This window comes from Ictalurus punctatus, chromosome 9 (genome assembly GCF_001660625.3).
Source record: "Ictalurus punctatus breed USDA103 chromosome 9, Coco_2.0, whole genome shotgun sequence".
Taxonomy (NCBI): domain Eukaryota; kingdom Metazoa; phylum Chordata; class Actinopteri; order Siluriformes; family Ictaluridae; genus Ictalurus; species Ictalurus punctatus.
The window spans coordinates 5,853,790-5,877,500 of record NC_030424.2 but is presented as its reverse complement, the minus strand read 5'-3'; positions in this window follow the sequence as shown (position 1 = coordinate 5,877,500).

Below are 23,711 nucleotides of genomic sequence, written 5' to 3'. Positions count from 1 at the left end.
AGACTCCTGCATCTAGGACGAATTTCTTTAGTCACACCAGAAGACTGTTTTGGCCTGTTGTCGCAAAGGAAAACAAAGAGTTTCTTGCATAGCAATCATTTACTTCATTTACATTTCCAACAGCTGTGTAAGTTCTACAAATACAACGAGCGATTTGTCTATAAACAAGGAATTCTTCCTCTTCTGCTGCTTTTTTTTTTTTCTTCAGTTCCACGCTTGTCCTGGTGTCTCAATCCCCACATCCACCAACAGATTAATTCACTTTTCAGGAGCCAGACAGGGATCTAAGGCCCAGCCAATTTGCTCTGACATAAAGAGATGTTTAGATGTGAGAGATGTACGAGCAAGAGAGAACGAGACAGAGGTAAAGAGATGGTGCGAAAAGGACTGACATGTCATCTGACGTGTTTTTGGGGACCTCCTTCTCCCTGCCGCTCTGATTGAATGGCGGCGTCTGATCTGGAGAGCAGAAGCTCCCCTGGGCTTTTCCGTACTCACTGCCTTGTTACACAGACCACTCCCGAGCCTAACAACAGACAGCGTTCTCTCTTCTGTCATCCAGCATCTCTCCATCCCTCCATTTCGCTCCAACCAAATCTGTCCCCTGAAGTCACACAACAAAAGATCCAGCAAGCGTCCACAGTCACTACATTAAATAAATAAATAGATAAATAAATAAATAAATAAAAATACTAGTACTAGCTTGGTACTATTATTTAATATGTAGCTTGAAATCATTGTTGAATAGCAAGAATGTTAAATTAGCCAAAGTGCTACAATGATGTTCAATTACCCTAGGTGCACTGACACACTGTAAAACAGACCCAAACCCACATGCCTCTGCTCTCTGACTCCGCCATGTGCACTGCTAAAGATATGATAATAAGGTCAGGAAGCTGTTATAGCTGTGCTAACTGGAATAGTAATTAGCTTAACAGAATAATTGACTTAATTTACAGCACGACGGAAACGTTCAGCTGCAAGATAAAGATCTCCTAGCATGCCGTTACTGCTAATAGTCATGAGAGTGAAATCCAGAACCAAAAATCTGTGATGAAAGGAGTGTTCACAGCACAATGCTATTTAGAAGCTTGGCTTTCTGTTTACTGCGAACGTAAAGACTTTTGTTACTTTAATAGATAAAGCATATGGCGACACAGTAAAGCAAGTGCTATCATTGATAATTAAGAGAAGAACAGTGAATGCTAACAAAAATTGCCATCTGGCACCTGATTACAGTCGCTTTGTCGTTATGCTCTGGCACAATCTTCAAGCTAAAGTGTTTTCTGACTCTTTTACGGAATAGAAATATGTTCGTATACAGCCAAAAACCCCTCAGGCCCTTTCCCTTGCAATTACCATGTTTAAAATTCTCAATGGCCTCAAATGGAATTAATTAAAAATGTAAAACGGTTATTAAGAGAATGCGGCGAATGTAGACCACCGGAGAATCCTCTTCTCGGGTTCAGGAGCCTGAACTATGCATGTACACATGCCGTCTGAACTACGTTACAGTTCCTGCCAAACAATATCACTTTGTCTGAGGCGAGAACGGAAGACGCTTCACCTCTTGCGTCGGAGGTTTCTCATTTCAGTGTCAGCATGGCAACAAAGTGCCATATTAAATCATAGGGGCTCAACCTTAGGAGAAGCCCACAAGAATAAATTAATTGAAAGGATTAATGATGGATTTGCAGCAGCTACAGAGGAGAGGGAAGCAGTTTATAGGACTCTGTTAAAGTGTCTCTGTTAAGCTTCTGGAGATGGGCTTAAGGGGCTTAACAAGAGTCTTTTTTGTGGGTGAGGGAAAAAAAAATCACACTCATTATGGGACGTGTGTGGTGTATGTTATAGGCCATCTTCGCACCAAAATGAAGTTCCTCCACCATCTGAACTCTCTCCGCCATATTTTGACAAAGTGCACCTAATTAGAATACAGCCCTTTTAAACGCATGCTAATTATCGCTTCCGCCGCCCGTGACCGAAGTCGGGAGGTAATTGGCCCACAGCAACGTGACAACTCCAATCATCTTCTGAAATTAGTCGCCCTTTACAAGGCCAGGCCTGCCACACTCCCCCTTCTATAGGGAGAACAATCAATTTGATAAGTGGCCATGTGCTCCATTGTTTCACATTAATTAGACTAATTGCAGAGGGTTAGTCTTAGGGAAAGGGGCTGCTGCTTCTGAGGAGGGTGGCCCATTAAAGCACTTTTTTTTTTCTCTGTCTCACTCACCACTGGATCATAATGATTGTAAAGTCAGTAGCTGCTCAAGGCTTTTCCAAGCATTGCAACTGTCCTAATGACGGAATTTCACTGTATGAGCTACGTCCCATAAACCATGAAATTAGTACATAGGACAGAAATATAGGGCATGATGTCGTTCTTATTCATGCCGTCGTAGCCCAAAGGCATTGCTCTACATATATATGGGTGTGTGTGTGTGTATATATATATATATATATATATATATATATATATATATATATATATATATATATATACAGAATATATACAGTTGTGCTCATACAAGTACATACACCCTTGAAGAATCTGCAAGATGTTAATAATTGAAAATAAATAAATAAGAGGACTTTTATTTATTGCTGCCCTGAATAAGCTATTTCACGTAACAGATGTTTACACATAATCCAAAAGACACAATAAGGACTGAATTTACGGTACACAAATGAACCAGTTCAAAAGTTTACACCCCCCTGGCTGTTAATGTATCGTGTCGCCTTCTTGAGCATCAGTGAATGTTTGCACCTTTCGTAATAGTCGTGTACGAGTCTCTCAGTCATCCTCAGTTGAAAAGATGGATCTCAACATCATAGAGCGACTGTTGGAAAGGAGTCACATATGCAGAAGATGCCGGAAACGTAAAAAATGTGCAGGACCTGGAGGATTTTTCTGAAGAACAGTTTAATTGCTCAGGACAAACAAGGGACTCATGAACAACTATCACAAAATATAAACGCAGTCGTTGATCATCTAGGTAACAACACATGGTATTAAGAATCAAGCGTATTTAAACTTTTGCATTTTTTTCAATTATTAACATTTCGCAGATTCTGCAAGGGGTATGTAAATTTATGAGCACAACTATATATATATATATATATATATATATATATATATATATATATATATATATATATATATATATACACACATATATCTTTCTTCACCTGATGATTCACAGTGATAATATCAACGTTTTGGATATGAACATGAATTTATCAGAGAATAAATGTACTGTACCATGTACTCTTAGATGGTGAAAATGGCATGAAAAGGAAAATGCATGCCTACCATGCGTGATTTTTCTGTGATTAATCTCCATTTCATAAGATGCCGGCAGGTTAAAGGTCACAGTCTTATGCTGTAGTTATCTGTTGATAATCAGGCCATTAAAAGGCTCTATAATCCAACATACAGCGGTGGAGGATTTTTCTTTTTTGCTTTTTTTTTTTTTTTTTTTTTTTTTTTTTTTGCTGAGTTTATGCTTCTTGTTCCTTCAGAAGCATATTGCTACTGAGGCAATTTGGGAGTAGCAATTATAGTTTTGGACACGTCATTGATTTTCCCTCAAGATTACATATTGTGTCAGAGGGCTTAGTGATTGTGACTGTTCTGAATATGTTAGCTGACTTTGCGCACTGTTTAGCCTGCATAATGATTCCTTTTTTTCTCTCCCCTGCCTTGTTCTTCATACTGCCTGATTTTAAATGAAGAGAGCGGCTTTGACACAGACTACCAAAAAATTCTATGCAAAAAAAAACCCCTAAAATCTTAAATGATGATGCATACTCAAATGATGTGTCCTGAAATAATATTATGCAAGATTACAGTATGTTCAGACACGTTTTGACATCCATTTGACGTCTTATTTTAGTTTTGTTTTCATGCGCACACACACACACACACACACACACACACATTATGATTCTGCCTTGTTCTCGAAACTGCCGCTGCTAGCAGAACAAATCTTTACTCACTTAAGAGAGTGTCAGTCAGAAATGGTGGCTCAAGGCAGTGAGTCTTGTTAGTCTTCCCGCTCTCTTTCCCCCCCATACCCGCTCCCTCCTTTTCTTCTCAGCCCACTGCACCTGAGCGAGGTATTGATGGAACATCAGGAAAAGTGGCGCTCCTTTGACACTAACACAATCTCTGCCATCTTGTTCATGCAGTGGCTGAGCGGTCGTGCCAGCACTATGTTTTAATTCAATAAGCTCTTTATTTACACATAGCATACTTTTGACGAGCATCTAGTTATGAATCACAAGTATTTCTTGGAGTTACTTATAAATATAATTAACGGCAGCTGATGTGCTATGCTATTATATGACTGGCTATTTCGAGAAAGGGATTCCTACTGGGTTTCATATTTATGTCTCCAGTCCTACATAGTCGTCTTTAGCTGCGATTCAGAGTGAATGTGGAAGATGGAATCAGCATGTTATGGTTTTTAAATGTGAAGGCTTGTAGAAATTGCGAAGATACCAGGTACCTGCAGACTCCTGAGAAATCTCCAGAGAGCTACTTAAGGCGCTGTGCTCCATCTTTCCTCAGGCTCTCACACTTAACACAGCATCTTCACACAAAGCGGAGAAAAAGCCTGCTCTCCCAGTGGTGAGGCATCGTTTTACTCCCACTGATGTAAGGATGGCTTTGCTGGCCTACATTGAAACACGGCTGTGTGTAGACAGAGAGGTTGGAGACAGTGAAATAAGAACTTTTGCTCTTTATTTCTCGCTCTTTTTCTGTTCAACTCTAGCAAGGAAACAACCTGACTGTTTTTTTAAAAACTGTACTATAATGGAAGTAGTTGTATGATAATGGCAGCCTATCTTGCTTATCGCTTCTTTATCTTTGAATAACAACTATTTGACCTAAACCAGAGTGGTGTTTACACACTTTCAACCTATCATGCTTTCACTTCAAACTCCAGTTCCATTGACGGCAGAGTTTTTCCAACTGGCCCGAGTCATGACGCACGTGTGTGTATAAATATTTTTGGTCATATCGCTATCTGTATACTGTTGGCCAGGTCTACGCAACTGTGAATTGACGTTGTTGCTCTGAGCATGTGCTATCTTGGAGGAAAAAAAATCTCACTGAGTGGCTTTATCTGAAATGAGGAGAAAGTTGGGAGGCACACTGCACATTAAACTGGACCAAATGTCACTCTTGGTAGCAGGAAATAGGCCCAACTCAGGTCATGTGACTGGAGAAAAGTGGGGGGAAAAAAGTGAAAAGTGCCACTTTAGGCCCTATGTCTGTTTTCATATTTGAGTTTTGCATCTCATTGCATCTTAAGAGCATGAAATATTTAATTCTATGAGACTAGTTATATATATATATATATATATATATATATATATATATATATATATATATATATATATATATATATAGGATATACACATGACATGGCCTGAGAAATCTAAATAATAAATCTGCAGCATACTTTCAAATGCTGAAAATGAAATCAAAATACAAGGTTCATAATAGGTTGGACATATTGAAAAGTTCTTTATCATTTCTGATCTGATTTGTAAACATGGTTTACATATTCTTAGAGGCATGGCTTGATTTGTACTAGAGAGAGAGAGAGAGAGAGAGAGAGAGAGAGAGAGAGAGAGAGAGAGGGCTGTCTCTCTGTATTAGGACTTTTACTGAGAACAGCTCATTTACGAGAGAAAAGGAGATCTCCCTACTCTTTGCTGAGGATTGCTGCTGTGGTAAATGGATCCATGCTGGACATTAGTTAACAAGGTCAGAACTATGAGCTATCTCTCTACATTGTGTTGCTCTAATGTGCAATACATGAACTATACATGAACCATCAGCATCATACTGCTTGACTTCAAAAACCTTGTTTACACCAATCAGCCATAACATTAAACCTGCTGACAAGGGACGTGAATAACATTGATTATATCGTTACAGTGGTACCTGTCAAGGAGTGGGATATGCAGTATTAGACAGCAAGTGAACAGTCAGTTCTCAAAGTTGATGTCCTGGAAGAAGGAAAAATGGGCAAGCATACGGAAGCAACTTTGACAAGGGCCAAATTTTGATGGATAGATGACTTGGTCAGAGCATTTCCAATATGGAAGGTCTTGTGGGTTGTTCCCGGTATGCAGTGGTTCGTACCTTCCAAAAGTGGTCCATGGAAGGAAAACTGGTGAACCAGTGACAGGGTCATGGGTACCCAAGGCTCACTGGTGTGCTTGGGTGACCGAATAGTAGTCCGTCTGATCTGATAACACAGAAGAGCTACTGTAGCACAAATAGCTGAAAATGTAAATGCTGGCTATAATAGAAAAGTGCCAGAACAAGTCTGATCCATGGAGGCCCCACCTCGCAACTTACAGGATTTAAAAGGATCTGCTGGTAACGTCCTGGTGCCAGGTACCACAGCACTCCTTCAGAGGTCTTGTGGAGTCCATGCCTCGACGGTTCAAAGCTGTTTTGGTGGCACGCTGGTTTTGCACCGTATGATAACAGCAGTCTTTAAGATTATTACTTGTGATCCAAATAAAATTCTGGCCAAATTTCATAACAGTCATTACATGTCTTCTCCATGTCGATCATATGATGAGGATCCTCGTCGATAGACCTGTGATTAAAAAAATGACTGTTTTACTTACATCATGGATAAGCACGATCAGCAGAACACGGACAAACTGATTTTGAGGTAATAAGGATAATTTCCCTGTTCATTAGCATGGTTTGTTTACGTTTCGCTATTGCACCTAACATATTTGTACATTAGCTGTCCAGTGAGTTTTAAGTCATTCCTGTGACATTCTCCTACTGGTGGCTTTTAGACGAACATCATTCTGATACTGTCAGAACTTTACCATCATCTGTCTTTGGTGGCAATGGCACTAAATCGACTGCTGGCGAGCATGTCATATTATGCGTTCTAAGACCATCCGTTTCAATTCACGACCAAAGAATTATTTTATGATGTGCAATGGCAGCAAAAGCAGGCCAAAAGTCTCACAATGTAGACCCAGCTTTTAAAAGATGAAATGACAATCAAGGAAATGTTGTATTCATTTCACTTGTTTATTTGTCAGTTCACTTCTTTGGTCTGCCACTCTCAGCTAAATGCTCTCAGTGCCATGATTTCCCTGCTGCTTTGCATATCCCTTTAATATTTTATTGCAGTCATTCATATCTGTTGCACCAACCGCATACACGTCTGTACTATAACAGCACACTTTGCATTTCATAATTAAATCCCAACACCAGAGGTCTTTTGCAGGTCTGGAGATGATGTTCTTCTTATGAGAACCTAAATACATGGGCTTTTGTGTTGTTTGTGTGTGTGTGTGTGATAGCGGTCAAAACTAATTTGTCATAGCAAGGTCTCTGACGCTTATGCTTATTTAATAAACCAGGCCTTATTTAGCCCAACATAGTGGACTTATCTGGACTAAATGCTCAGCAGTAGAATTAAAAGCATTGTGAATGGAAATGTTATTAACTATGAAGAACAGTTCGAACAAACAAGCAAAAGCAGTCACCTAGACAGCTAAGTCAGAGATAGCTTTATATTTAGGAGCACTTTTTGTTTCAACCAGTCTGTTATCTTTACCTGGAAACTCGCTATTTTTGCTCCATATCATTGGGTCATTATTAAACTTTGGTTTGATAGATAAACCATTGGTTTGGTAGGTGATCCGTGTTATAAGACCCCATTTGTTAGCTAGCATCTCATTGACTATAGGATATTTACTGTTTATATTTTTTACTCCCACATGGACGTGGTCCGTGAAATACCATATGTCAGCATGTATACATCTAAAACAAGGCAACAGATTACTATTTATTAGAAACTAATCCCATTTCTAACACTATTTGTGATACTGGTGTCTAGCCACAGATATGATTCTGAGAAATGATTCCAGATTATTCCACCATGTTGGGTGTCATAACACGGTTTGTTACACGAACAAGGCTCAGACAACTCCAAAATTCAGTTGTTTTCCAATGAGTGAGTCATTTTCCCTTATAACCCAGGAGATGAAATTTCAGAAACTATGACCTTTTGCATATTTAGTTTCACTGACATTTTAATTATTTTGAAAGATCACATAAAAACATTTAAAAAAAAAAAAAAAAAAACCTCCAAAACACTATCCCTAATTAATATTGTTCCCAAATTAAAGCAGAAGGCTTTGGGAATGCAGTCATTTTCAAGGTTGGGGGTGCATATTAGAATTTTCTTTCAATCAGCAGCCATGAAAGTATTACGTGTATACATCTGACGGGCTGCGTTTACCAGACAGTCTGCAATTTACCACTATTGTGTCCAGCAAAAGCAATCAGGTGAATATACGAGGTGACTATAAATTTCCCCGCAGTCAAACAGACAGATTATATTTTTGTATGAGTGTGAAATATTAGCGGATGAGGATGCAGATTTGTCTCTGTGCTGGGTCTGTAATAGAGTTCTCCTGTTATTACATAGAAATGTCAATTGCCCACACACATTACAGTCATCTTTCTGGTATAGTGTGATGCTTTGTTTAAGGCTTGGCTGCTCTGACAACATGATGTTTATGAGATTTTTGTACAAACCTATATGAATAAAAAGTTACAGTTGTGGTCAGGGCTAGTGATTGTAGCTTTTCTAATGATTCTTTCTGCGCTATAATCAACAACATCATTGTCAAATCCAAGAGCAGGACTAGCTGAGAACGAGTCAAGGTTGAGCCTTAAGGGGGTCGAGGCTAAGTCAAGATGAAAACAAGACCGAGCCAAGAACAAAACAGAAAACCAACAAATCCTTTGCAAGGCCAAGCCTTTAATTCAGTTTCATATGCACCAGAAAGACATATACACCAGAATACACCTGAATTAGCTAATCTTCTTTGAAATTTTCTTGAGAATTACTCAGTATCTTGTGGAATCATGCTGGACAATAGAATTGGGTTACCACTAGTACGTTTTTTGGGTACATGGATACAAGACACTGATATTTGGCTAAAAAGATGTGGTTCTAATCACACAAATCTGTTTACCACAAATCCATCCATACCACGTATCCTACACAGGGTTGTGGGGAAGTCTAAAGCCTATCCGAGGGAACTCAGCGCACTAGGCGGGGGAGAGCCTGGACAGGGTGCCAACCCATCACAGGTACCCACACACATATTCACGCACTACAGACAATTTAGAAATGTCAAATAGCCTGCAATGAATGTCTTTGGACTGGAGGAGGAAACCAGAGTACCCTGAGGAAACCCCTGAAACACGGGGAGAACACACACAGGGCGGAGGTAGGATCCAGACCCCCTCCCTGGAGGTGTCAGGCAAAAGTGCTAACCACTAATCCACCATCATCTTCCATTCTTAAATAAATAATTGAACCAATTATGCTAGTTCTCTCAACTCTGAAGCTGGCTTCATTTGCTCCAATGGTTATGCGGTTTTCTAGAAGAACTAATTAATTCTTGTCTCAATTTGTGCACGCATAAAGAACAGACAACATGAACGTTATTTTGTACAAACTCTCATTTAAGACTGAGCTCATATTTAGTAAGACCATTGCCCAAGTATTTCTGAGACAAATCCAAATCAATACACAAAATGTCTGAAAACCAGACTTGAGCCCCAAACTAGCATCAATTTCTGTAGCCCTAGATTTGCTAGTGCAAGATAAGATTAGCTTTTCTTAATGCTTATCAAGCAAATTAAATCTCGCTTAGCTGTTACAATTCCTACAAATTTTGCATGGGCTCAGCTCAGAAGCATCAGGTAGAGATCTGTGTCTCTGGATGACTGAGCACTGGGAACACTGCTAGAGTGTGAGGATCAACATGCGTTCTAACCAGCACCAATCTAAGCACTGAATTTGATGAATAGGCTTGGAGCACCTTCATACAATATCTGTTCAACCAAGTCTACTCTATGCTAAGGGGTGCCTCAAGGTTTCCTTGATGGAAAGGTTTTCCTTTGATGGAAACCATTTTGATATAGGTTCCTCATAGATCTTTTAAGAGTTCCCCTAAGATGAAGGCGAGGAACAAAGGAGAACAAAAAGAGTATGGTAGATGTAACCATTTTTGTTGAGTGAAGACAAACATGATTTGTTTTCATTGCTCTTGACATTGTCCATGACTTGTCCTTGAAACATCACATGCACGTTCTCTTTGTTAGCCCTTTTTTCCTCTTGAATGGGGATTCTCGTGTTTCTTGCTATCTTTATTATTAATGGAATTATTCACGGGCAGAGGTGTGCGGCATCTGAATAAATTGAGCGCAGAGTCGGGGCCAATGCTCCTTGCTGGCATACATTTGTGCTCAGTTAACAAAGAGCTTGGATACTCCAAATCCCACTGGAATTGTGCACTCATGTTCTGTTTGAAACCAACATAATTAAAGTCACTCTCTGAAGTAACCTATTTGTATAACGAAAGCTCCCTTACAACGGCCGGCTCCTATGAATAACCCGTAGGAGGGCCGGTGGCATAATTATTTCACATTTCTAATTTAGGTGAGGGAATATTTGTTATCAAATCGGGTGGTGAGACAGAAGGGGGGGAGGGGGTGCAGTTCAGATTAGGCGGGAGGGAAGGGTATTAGTTTCGAATGAGGGGACATAACAGGATCTGTGGGATGCTTTATGGAGGTGTGGCAGTGGATGCTTTACTGTAGGCTCAGAACACACACACTTTTGGACATCACAGGTACCTAAACTTAGATGGCCACTCTAATTATAAAATTAGATGGCATCCCATTCTATCATGCCATTTCCTGATCAAGTTGTTGACACTCTGGAACTGATTTGTGAACACACACTTGTTTGTGTGTCAATTTGAATGAAGCTTGTTTCCTCACTGCTTTGGAATTCAGATCAGTGGGGATTTGTTTGTCCCAGGGACACAGCAAGTGTACCTTTGAATAACGAAAGTCAGCATTTGCCAGACTCAGAACGCACATACCATTGCATGAATAGCACTAAACAAATGAAAACATGAAAATGAAACAGTATAATAACAGCTCTGAGGCCAGAATCTTGCTTGAGTGTCTTCTCTGCTCAGGTACAGGACATGCACTTTCCAGACGTCCTTTCGTGCCTACAGAAGAGTTCATTGAAGTTGCTCAAAGATAGAGGATCATGTGATCAGTGAGTCTATATGGAGTTAATGGCCAGTAGAGAATGGCCAGATCTTTGTTGATTCTTCCACTCTGCTTAAATCTTGTCCACAGTGTGGTGAATTTACTTGGACATGTATGCTAATCCTCCTACTACCTAGCTGCCTGGCAATGACATTTTCTTATCACGTGGAATATACAGGAACGGACTAAGTGTAGCCTGCCTCATAAGCAGCACAGCTGGTCAAAATGATGTTCTGCAAAAGTTCACAAGCTTTAGCTAGTCTTATCATTGCAGAAAATATAATGTTTTATCCATTGGTGTCAATCAAGTACTTACAACAGGCACAGTGGCTTTAGGGGTTAGCATGTTTGTCTCAAGCCTCCAGGGCTGGGGATTTGATTCCTGCCTCCACCCTGTGTGTGTCGAGTTTGCATTTTCTCCCTGTGCTTCAGGGGTTTCCTTCCTCAGTGCAAAGACATGCGTTGTAGGTCAATTGGCATTTTCGAATCATCTGGAATGTGTCTCCAATTGTGACCTGCAATGGGTTGGCACCCTGGGTTGGCACCTAGCTTGTTTTTGGGCAGTGGGAGGAAACCAAAGAGCCCAAAGGAAACCCACACAAACATGGGAAGAACTAAAGTGATTTCTGATCATCATAAACACTCCAGAAATTCTCACTTGGCCACATAAGCTTACAAATAAAAGAGTATAAACATGGCTGGTGCTTTGTGTGTGTTGCAAATTTGTCTTTCGCTTTCTGCCACGTGATGTGGCGTGACAGCCTATGTGACTTTCCACTAAAGCCTGGCACGGGCAGGTGTGCTTCTACATATAAGAGATGCCAAGAGATGGTTTCTTAGAGCTGATAAGGGATTGGAGGAGTAGTAGTTTTTTCAAATAGAAGAAATGAGTCCTACTTGCAACTGCATCACCTCCTTTTTCTTGCTATAATCTTCTCCTTGACATGACTGCACATAAACAGTGTTTAGATGTTTAGACTAGGGTTTGCCATGTAAGTGGCAGTGTGTGGCCATTATTAAGATTCCTCTCACATGCACCTTGGCTTTGGAGGAATCGTATGAAGATGTGGGTATAGTCTGGAATCCATGCATCAGCTCCCTTTGAGAAGTCAATTACCGCTTTCATAAAGGAGGGACTTTTATTAAAGAAGGAGAGACAGAGGGAGTTAGGGACAGACTGAGAGAAAAGGTGGGGGGTAGCCTTTACATGTACACTGATTTCTATCAGTTAATATCACTTCATAGCTGGAAAGGTGGAGAGATGGAGGGGCAGCTGTATTTAATCCTGGGCTAACTTACTTTTGAAAGGAGAAATCATTGTCAGGTGCTGATATATTAAGGAATGAGATGCAGAGGCAATAATTTCAGCTCCCTTAATTATGGTTTCAAAGCTACCAGAATTTCAAGCAATCCGGTGAATTATAGCAACAGACAGGAAATTCCCTGCGTATGTAAGTTTTTTGTAAGGTGAAACCAGTGACTCCAGAGTAGTGCAACAGTTTTCAGGGGTAGGGGGGTTTGAGGGGTAATGCATGTTCTGTGACCAAAATACCACAGACTCAAGAGACTAAGGTTCTAAATCCATTTCTTTAGACCAGGGGTGTCCAAACTTATCTGGAAAGGGCCGGTATGATTGCAGGTTTTCATTCCAACCAAGCAGAAGCCACACCTGAGGCTATTGAAAGCCAAGATCAACTGATTAAACAGGTGGAATTAAGTGTGGCTCCTGCTTGATTGGAATGAAAACCTGCACCCACACCGGCCCTTTCCGGATAAGATTGGATACTCCTGCTTTAGACCTTTCCTTATTTTCAGTAGGTTCACTAATGCATATCACATGCCATATTTACTTTTCAGGATACCGTTAAAGATGGTATCTGGAAAATCTCTGGATAGTCTGTATCTGGAAAAAAATTACATCCTTATGGTCTGCACTTGTATAGTGCTCTTTTAACCTTAGCAGTTCCAAAGTGCTTTACACTGGTTATCATTCACCCATTTACACACACACTCCACACCAATGGTAGCAGAGCTGCCATGCAAGGCGCTAACTTGCCATCGGGAGTAACTTGGGGTTCAATGTCTTGCCCAAGGACACTTTGGCATATGGAGTCACGTGGGCCGGGAATCAAACCGCCAACCGATTAGTGGACAACCCGCTCTACCAACTGAGCCACAGTCGGCCTGATCACCCTTATCTTGCTTACTCCAGGTTTTGGTCTTGCGTTTCTCCTCTAGTAATAAAATTAATATTGGAACATCAATAGAATTGACTGTAATGGACCTTAAAAGTTTCAGTGAAAAAAATATGCCCTTGTTTCACTGCTCTAGTTTTTGAAATTCCCATCAATTCATGAAGTAATAGATCTTGTTGTTTATTGCAATCAAATAAACACAAGTTAAATACACAGGGCTTAACTGCAGTGTGCTGCATCGTTGGAGTTATGATAGTGGTGAGGCTCGGCTGATAGCGTGTGTCTCGGAGGTGCGAGCTGCACTCGTTGGGGTTTGGAGATAAGCAGAATGCGGCTGGCCAACTGCAATCTCACAACCAGGTCATGCTCAAAAACCCACTGGTAGCTGCTTATGCTAATGTGCAGGGTGTCGATATGAGAGGGTGTCTATTTGAGTTGTTGTTCTTGTTGCTCCTCTACATCACATATACTAAAGCAAGCATTAACGTTTTTGGAATCATTTTGTACATTTTAGAGCTTTTATGCACCAAGTATTATCCATATAAAATGCAAATGTAAACTCACCCAAGACACATTTAAACCCGATCACACAAACCGCTCTGAGATGCATTTCAGCCAGATGTTATGCAAGTGCAAATACAGCTGTCTTTCCAAGCCAGACTGACAACCAAACCTCTGTTAATATATGTCATGACACTCACAGTCCCTGATTGCTGAAGTTGCCAACACTAAAAAGATTAATATTGGAAACAAAAAAAAATGTTCACTGCAAAAAATGACATTTATTTCAACTCAAATTTATTTTGTGTTTCCTATAAGAAGAATACACTAAACCTATTAAACCTACTTCTAGTAATTTTTACACATTTCAAGCTTGAAATCGCTCTTGTTCTATGTATTGGTAGATCATTTTGCACGTTTTAAGCATTTATGTCTACAACCCCAATTCCGAAATAATTGGAACAGTATGGAAAATGCTAATATAAACAAAGAGGGGTGAGTTGTATTTAAACAAAAAACACATAAAGATAAGGTATTTGATGTTTTGCCTTATCAACTGCATAGTTTTTTTTTTTGAAGATAAACATTTATTTTGAAATTGATGCATGCAACACGTTCCAGAAAAGTTGGGACAGGGGCAATTTAGGACTAATATCGATGTGACAAGTTGAAATAAGAAGGTGATGTGAGACAGGTGAAGCAATCGTCTAATCATAGTATGTAAGGAGCTTCCAAAAAAGGCCTAGTCCTTCAAGAGCAAGGATGGGTCGAGGCTCACCAATCTGCCAACAGATGAGTCAGCGAGTAAACCAACACTTTGAGAACAACATTCCCCAAAGACAAATCGGTAGGATTTTTGGCATTTCACCTTCTACAGTGCACAATATAATTAAAGGATTGAAGGAATCTGGTCAAATCTCGGTGCGTAAAGGGCGAGGCCGAAAACCACTTCTGAATGATCTCCAATCCCTCAGACGTCACTGTCTTAAAAACTGTCATGATTCTGTAATGGATATCCTGACATGGGCTCGGGAATACTTTGGTAAACCTTTGTCAGTCGACACCATTCACCACTGCATCCACAGATGCAAGTTAAGGCTTTACAATGCAAAGCAGAAGCCGTACATCAGCACTGTTCAGAAGCGCCGCAGACTTCTCTGGGCTCGGTCTCATCGGAGATGGACAGTAGCACAGTGAAATCGTGTTTTGTGGTCCGACGAGTCGACATTCCAAATAGTTTTTGGACAAAACAGCCATCGTGTTCTCCTGGCCAAAGAGGAAAAGGACCATCCAAGCTGTTATCAGCGTCAGGTCCAAAAGCTAGTGGGTGTCATGGTATGGGGGTGTGTCACTGCCCATGTCATGGGTAACTTGCACATCTGTGAGGGTACCATTAATGCAGAAAGATATGTACACATTTTGGAGCAACATATGCTGCCATCCAGAGTAGGACAACACCAAACCACATTCGGCCCAGATTACAAGGTTTCTGCCTGAATTGCATGGTTGCATATGCAGAGAGTGCAGGTGCTAGCATGGCCTGCCTGCAGTCCTGACCTGTCTCTGATTGAGAATGTGTGGCACATTTTCAAGTGCAAAATAAGGCAACAAAGGCCCCGTACAGTCGTGCAGCTAAAGAAACGCACAATGGATGAATAGGGGAAAATTCTGCTTGCTAAACTTAACCAAATGGTGTCTTCACTCAGCACCCAAATGCTTAATAAGTGCTATTAAAAGAAAAGGTGATGCTACACAGTGGTAAACAGTTGACTGTCCCAACTTTTTTGGAGTGTGTTACAGTCATCAGATTTTGATGTGTATATTTTCAAAAATAAATTAAATTTACAAAGTAAAACATCAAATAATGTGTTAATAATGTGTTTTCAGTATAGTACAGGGTGAATTGAATTTTCAAATGATTCTTTTTGTTTGTTTGTTTTTTGCATTTTCCATACTGTCCCAACTTTTTCGGAATTGGGGTCGTAAAAGCAAAATCATCTGCCAAAGGAATAACACTGTGTCAAGCTTAAAATTCCACCATACATCCATCTTCCATACCACTTATTCTACACAGGGTCACCTAGAGCCTATCCCAGGGAACTCGGGGCACAAGGTGGGGGACACCCTGGACAGGGTGCCAACCTATTGCAGGGTACAATCATACACACATTCACACACTATGGACAATTTGGACATGCCAATCAGCCTACAGTGTATGTCTTTGGACTGGGGGAGGAAACAGTGTCACTCATTGCTCAATGTGGTGGTGTTATAAGAGTGGATCTCTTGTGAAATGATACATTGTTAGAGAATAACAACCAAAATAATATGCATTAATTATCCTTTTTTAATTTCTGTCTGTTTGCAAGTGCAAAATTACACAGTAAATGAAATATTCCAGGCTAATTAGTGTCCGGTGAACAGCTGTCTGTTCTCACTTGCACAAAACCCTCCTTTTAATGCAAAGAACGAGCTACAACGCTGACATCCTGACTGCCCTGAAAATAATAATCCTACCTTCTGCTGTCTCGACTGAAACATCGTCAATATTATAACACAAGTTCAGTCGCCTTGCTTACTATTAGAAGAAAATGAGTGTGGTAAACAGTGTGGAAACCATTGGCAAAGGGAGACGGTCAGTAAAACCTCTGAGCTTTAAAAGAACAGCTGCTGGGGAGGTGAACGGCTCCGGATCGCTCTCTGGAGAGCAGCCGACGATGCAAAGAGGATGGCTGTCGTGTCGCATTAACTTGTAATTTAGCATCAGAGTAGTTTACTCGCTTTGTTCAGATGTACTTTGAGTATTTTTAGTGTTTTCACATGAGGATACAAAGCCACGCCTCCAGAATCTGAGATTTTCCATTCCAGACAGCAATACCAAGGATTACCATGACATCACTTTCAAGTAATTAGATAGGCTGTTTGTTAAGGTTATTGCCTTTGTCTTTGTCTTTTAAATGTGGATCATAAAAATACCTATATTTGTTCATAACATGTAGACCTCAAGTAGCTTACATTCTCGTTCATAGCTAAAACAACAATTCCAGCTTGTTAACACTAAATAGCATGACTTAATGCTAGTTTATATAAAGCAATTACTGATTTGCTGCTGTGAGAAAGGGGTTAGCAAATGGTTAGCATGTTTGCCTTGCACCTCCAGGGTTGGGGGCTTGAATCCTGCCTCCGCCCTGTGTGCGCGGATCCTGCATGCTCTCCCCATGCCTCAGGGGCTTCATCTGAGCACTCTGGTTTCCTCCCCCAGTCCAAAGACATGAGCTGTAGGCTGATTGTCATCTCTAAATTGCCTGTAGTGTGTGAATGTGTGTGTGATTGTGCCCTGTGATGAGTTGGCACCTTGTCCAGGGTGTCCCCCGTCTTGTTCCCCAAGTTCTCTGGGATGGGCTCCAGGCTCCTTCGTGACCCTGTGTAGGATAAGCGGTACAGAAAATGGATGGATGGATGGATGCCTTACCTGTATTACTAAGCGGTCTACTTAATGAGTTGTATAAATTTCAAACAGCTCATTGGTTTATTCAGGTTGCATTTTCAAATCTATCCAGGAACAAGTAATTTACAGTAGTCTACAGTAGTTTTATCGTTTCTTTTCATTAACATTTTTGGAGTCACGTAGTGTTTTTTGTTGTTTTTTTGCTTGCAGTAGGAGTATCTGGATGCGCTGGGCGCATACCGGATTCCACCATGTTTTCCTTTATAACAAAGACAGAGATGGGGTGGAGTAAAGAGAACTTGGGGAGTGTCAATAAAATGACTGACAAGAGAACCTGTGTAAACGTAGACAAGCAACACATTTTTCCAAGCCACATAAAACACTTGATGTCATTGCTTACAAATTATTGTTGTCATGTTCTATATATCCATCCATCCATCTTCCATACGGCTTATCCTACACGGGGTCACGGGGGAGTCTGTAGCCTATCCCAGGGAACTCAAGAAACTTTTTCGGAATTGGGGTTGTAAAAGCAAAATCATGTGCCAAAGGAATAACACTGTGTCAAGCTTAAAATTCCATCCATACATCCATCTTCCATACCACTTATTCTACACAGGGTCACCTAGAGCCTATCCCAGGGAACTCAGAGCACAAGGTGAGGGACACCCTGGACAGGGTGCCAACCCATCACAGGGCACGATCACACACACATTCACACATTACTAGCAATTTGGAAATGCCAGTCAGTCTACAGCGCATGTCTTTGGACTGGGGGAGGAAACCGGAGTACCCGGAGGAAACCCCTTAAACACATGGAGAATATGCAAACTGCATGCACACAGGGCGGAGTCAGGACTCGACCCTCCAGCCCCAGAGGTGCGAGGCAAACATGATAACCACTAAGCCACCGTGCCTAAGGTTATTTGTACTAGTAAAAAAAAAATAATAATAAAATAAACAAAACAAACCGCTATTGCACCTTTAATGGGTACAGTACATGGAGTATTTTAACTAGCTTGCTGTAGTTAGTGAAAGAGCTCAGTTCGGGCTTGCTCTCTGTGCCACGGTGGATGAGTTGTGGTTAATGGGGCCATGTAGAAATGATGGCATGTCTCCATTCAGAGCAGGACCGGCGAGGCCAGAGCACTGGCCGAGGAGGGACACGTTCACTAGGAATATTTAACAACCTTCACCAACCAGCTCAACACTAATACTTCCTTTGCATTGCACATGGTCTCTGGAAATATATCCTTATACAAATTTAACCCACATTTCACTTCCTTTCTAAAGAACTTTTATTACGTTGTCACGTTCTCTTTTGTCGGAAATAAATTGTACTAATTTAAGCTGGTGTACCAGATACAGAGGTAGGTTGTAGGTAAGTTTCAAGTACTGTAGCTGTACTGTTTCCTTCACATGTGTAGCCAGAAAGGTGTTTACACACATCCCGCTTGCTATCAGCCGGAGGAACACAAGCGTATCGGTTAGACACTGGTTGTGTGTGTGAACTAACGTGATCGCATCAGTACTACAAGAGAAGGGCGTGTTTGGGGAGGATGAGGGGGGTGTTGAAGATGTGGAGTGCTGTGAAGTCTTAATTGTGGCCCTAGATAAGGATTAGAAGGGTCTCAGAGACACGGTGACTTGCAAATACCTTGGCCTAAAAGGTGCTTTAATGCCCTAATGTGTATCGTGTATCAGGGTCAGGTAATTATGTCTGAGCTTGTGTGTGTGTGAAAGAGAGAGTGCGTGTGAGAGAACTGTAGCTGGAGATAAAGAGTGAAGACCTTAAAAGTATTTTCTTTAGTTTACTAATCCTACCATAATCAAGCGATGTGCAATGTTGTCTGATACATTTGTGATATCAGACTGAACAAATCCATTAGCATTAGAATACACTCCTCCAGCTAATCACTTGCACACTCATTTTTTACTTTTTTTTTTTATTTATTTACCCACCTACAGAGGTTGAGTGATGGTTATTCATGCAGGAGTGAAGCTAAGCCGGCTTGGGGTGTGTGCAGTGTATAACTCACTGAATGAAAGGACTAAGAATGAGGCACGGAGAGAAAAGAAACAGAAAGCAGTATCAAAAAGAGGTTAGCAAATGCCGCCCTCCGGGCTCTCCGCCTGTCCCTGGAGCCCCCGCTAGCCTGTTATCACCCAGCCATGTGGGGGGGCTTTGAAATTGGCACTTTCCTTCATGTGACAATTGTACCTGCTGATAGGCCATTAGATTACTTATCCGCTCGCTCCTTCGCAGCCAACGCTACCTTATTTTTCCTCTTCCATAACCTCAGTTTAGCTGAGGCGCTTTTTTTTTCCACTCTGTTAGGTGAGAGGTCCTGAAGTGCTAGTGTGAAGAGTCCTTTTGTGTCCAGTCATGGCCTGACAAATTTGTGTGTGTGTGTGTGTGTGTGTGTGTGTGTGTGTGTGTGTGTGTGTGTGTGTGTGTGTGTGTGTGTGTGTGTGTGTGTGTGTGTGTGTCCAAAGGAATATAAAGAGCTAAAGTAATAGTAGGGTTTTTTTCTTTTTGTTGTTTATCCTGTTACTGAAACTGAACTAATGGCTATGGTGAAGATTTTTTTAAATCTCCGTTTTACATTAGGATATTTTCATATACCCAGTATTTTTATTGTTGTTGTTGTTGTTGTTTCATATATATATATTTTATATAAACACACGCTATAATCCATATGCATTTGATACATAGCAATTTGTCACATTTTCTATTTATATATACAGTCGATGACAGTGCTGTGGAAGGTGGAACAATAGAGGACACATCATACACACACACACACACACACACACACACACACACACACACACGCACATGCAATCACACACAGCACTGACCACATCACAGCCAGTAGCTCCCTCTGTTGTCCACCGCTGAACTGCGCCATCGGGCTGTCCTAACACAACTGCCAGCCTGCCTCCGAGTCCCAGCAATACACCACCACTGTTGCCCCCCCATACACACACACACACACACACACACACACACACACACACACACACGGAGTTTCTCACAGATTGAGTTCTTCTGCCGTGAGTGTATTTGTGCTCATATACAGTTAACATGTGATGGATGTGTGTTCAATATTCAAATGCAATAATACACAGAAATGCATAAAACTGTGCATCCTTTAATTTCACTGAATCAATATATATATATATATATATATATATATATATATATATATATATATATATATATATATATATATATATATATATATATATTCTAAATTAAAATCAGTCTGAAATGCAAATTATATCAGTATACAAATCTAAAATGCCACTATTTTGGTTTTGCTAATTAATGCTTGTTTTTTTTTTCCTTTTTGCTTCCGAAATCAACCAGTGTATTTCATTTCTTCAAGTTAAACCCATCAAGTTCGAGTGTACTGTATTTCCTCTCTCTTCTCTCGTCTTCAGTCTTTGTGTGTGTGTGCGTGTGTGTGTGTGTGTGTGTATCAACTGCAATGACTCTAAAAGCAAGGCCTCCTCTTGAATTTATTAAGGCCCGGTTTTGACAAGTTGATTCTAAACAACTCCAGCGGTGCGGGCGCATTGAGCCGGCTGACACGTGACCCGCATGAACTTGCCCTCCCCTATTGACTGTTGTGATTGATGCTGTGCCGCTCTCGCCTTGATAATTCTTAGCTGTGTGTCAACAGCCGCTGACCAAAGGGGTCATCACTGTCTTTAACATTTCACGCACACACACACACACACACACACACACAAATACAACCACACATGAGCTTTCACCAGCACTTCACACAAACACGTCCACACAAAAGATGGCTGGCTGAAATTAACAGCACGTCTTTGTAAACTCGGTGAGGAAACCGCGTCTCGGGTTTTGGAGGCACGCCGAAGCGTGGTGGATGTAAAGCGCGTGGCGAGGAGTCACAGAACAATGGAGGAAGGAGCTGTGTGGAAACTGCTAATGCGGACACGGGACGGCTATTGACGCGTATCGACGGCCGGGGCAATCAGCGCAGCCTGGCTGTGCATACTTAAGTTCAAATGTATTCAGTGAGGCTACAGGGATTAAAGCCTATTAATGACAGGCTGGACTGAGAATCCTGCCTTGACAGTTTCTCAACTTCCTTTTTTTTTTTTTTTCCCTAAATGACTTTATGTTAGGGAGGAGGAGTGGAATAGAATGAAAAATGTATGGTGTGAAAACTGTACTACACCATATCGTGGCGTTTACCGTATACCAGTTCACGTATTACAGTCAGAGAAAATGCTAGAATATTTTCAATAAGAGGATGAGGATCAGTCATATTCTACCCAGTTTTATCAGTACACTGCTTTCTCCAGCTATTAATGTTCTAAGGCCCCATAAGCATTTTTTATGTAAATAATGTCTTTGTTTTTGTATTATATATATATATATATATATATATATATATATATATATATATATATATATATATATATATATACTGTATGTATTTCAGCTCTCTCTCTCTGTATGTAAGAGCATAAAGAGGACTTGTCCAGCCTGCTGGGAACGAATATGATGTGCTACTCGTGTTGGTATTAGCTGTGACAGTATTGATTTCACTGAGGAGGATTATTGTGGTTTGGGGTTGGTTGTGGTGCTCACTGGATGTTTTCGGGGCGACTGATAAAGCAGCGTTATAGGGATGGCTGTTTCTAAGGGTGACATTCCTCTGTTTTGCTCATACATGAAAACATGGCTGAAAATTCTCTCAGCTATTTACACCACAACATTTCAGGAAAACCAAATTTTCCTGAACAAAGAAATGAAAACGTTCGGACACTTTGTGTGTGTGTGCGTGTGTGTGTGTGTGTGTGTGTGTGCGTGTGTGTGTGTGTGTGTGCTTCACAGAGATCTACTGTAGTCTGTATCTCAGCTCAGTGTTGTGCTTGTGCGTTCGCTTGCCGTTTGATCCACACACATCTTAATATGAGGAATGTTTGGCGCTCCCGAGGGATTTTTGCACAACACAGGTATTACTCCTCTTGCCTTTCAGATCTCTCTCTCTCTCTCTCTCTCCCTCTCTCTCTCCCTCTCTCTAAAGTCAGTTTGGAACTCTAGTGCTGTTCCTCTACTATATTGTTTTGACCAGCAGCTTTTGCATTTGTCAGGTGGAGAATCCATTGTGTGCGAATACAATGTGAATACATTAGTCAAAGTAACTTTTTACTGAAGTAAAGTTAAATTAGCTCCGTGCACGTGTTAAAATGCCTTTTTCAGACATCCTGTGACCTTCAGCACTAACCCCTATGTGCGTTTTGTCTTTTTTTTTTTTTTTTTTACCCCACTGAAATACTATATTAGTTCTTTTTCTGCTGTGTTTTTAAATCAGGGACGTCTGTTCTTATTATGGAGGCTTCTTCGTGAATTTAAAATATATCTATTTTTAATAAATAAATAAATAAACAAATAAATAAAATTCTATTAAAAAAATCCTGATTTTATTTTCTAATATTAGCAGTTATTTATGCTTCATGTGTCGTGTCAGTGTCGTGCCATCTGAACACGATGATGTGTATGATGATGAGTTCCACACTGGAGTGAGAAATCCTACATAAATGGCTTGTGCTTTTTCTTTTCTTTTTCTTTTTTAATAAGTCAAACAATGCTGATGCCGATGATTCCATGCTTTTTATCTGATACAATTAAACTACAAAACACACACACACACACACACGCGGCGCACAAACACACACGCAATCACACACACAGCTGCTATTTTTTACATCAAGGTTTGCTTTTTGTCTGGACTCAAGCAAACTGAAGGCATCTGATGATAGTTGCTGATGATTTGAAATCAGGAACTGAAGCTTGTCAGATAAGTTCTATCAGGAACCGATCTGCTCTGATTTCTTTGGAGAATGAATTTCTGGAATATGAAAGGTGGCCGGAGATGGTTTTGGGAGGCAGCGTGGTGGGGCAGACACAATACTTAGCCGTTCGGCTCGGCACCTGAATTTTCTTATCAGTGGGGAATTGCGCGTCTCTGAGAGCCTGGCAATATCTTCCCTGCTGCTGCTGGAAATGCAGCGAGTGTGGTGACACACACACACACACACACACACACGCATACACTTTTAGGAGCGGAAAGAGCCGCACAAGTGCATCCCAATCTTTCTGAAACAAAGGGGAGTCTTTGATCTTTTCTTATGGTTCAACCCCCGTGTGGGATATGGCCAGTGTGGTGTGAATGCTTCCTCGTAGACACACACACACACAAACACATACTGCAGCGCACAGTGGCATTGTGCTGTACATCAGTCACCAACAGTTTTACAAGATAAGTTCTTACGAAGAAATCTCACTATTGTCAATCAAAAACACACACACACACACACACACACACACATACACACAGACAGAGGAGTTGTCACAACTTAATTGTTTTTTTTT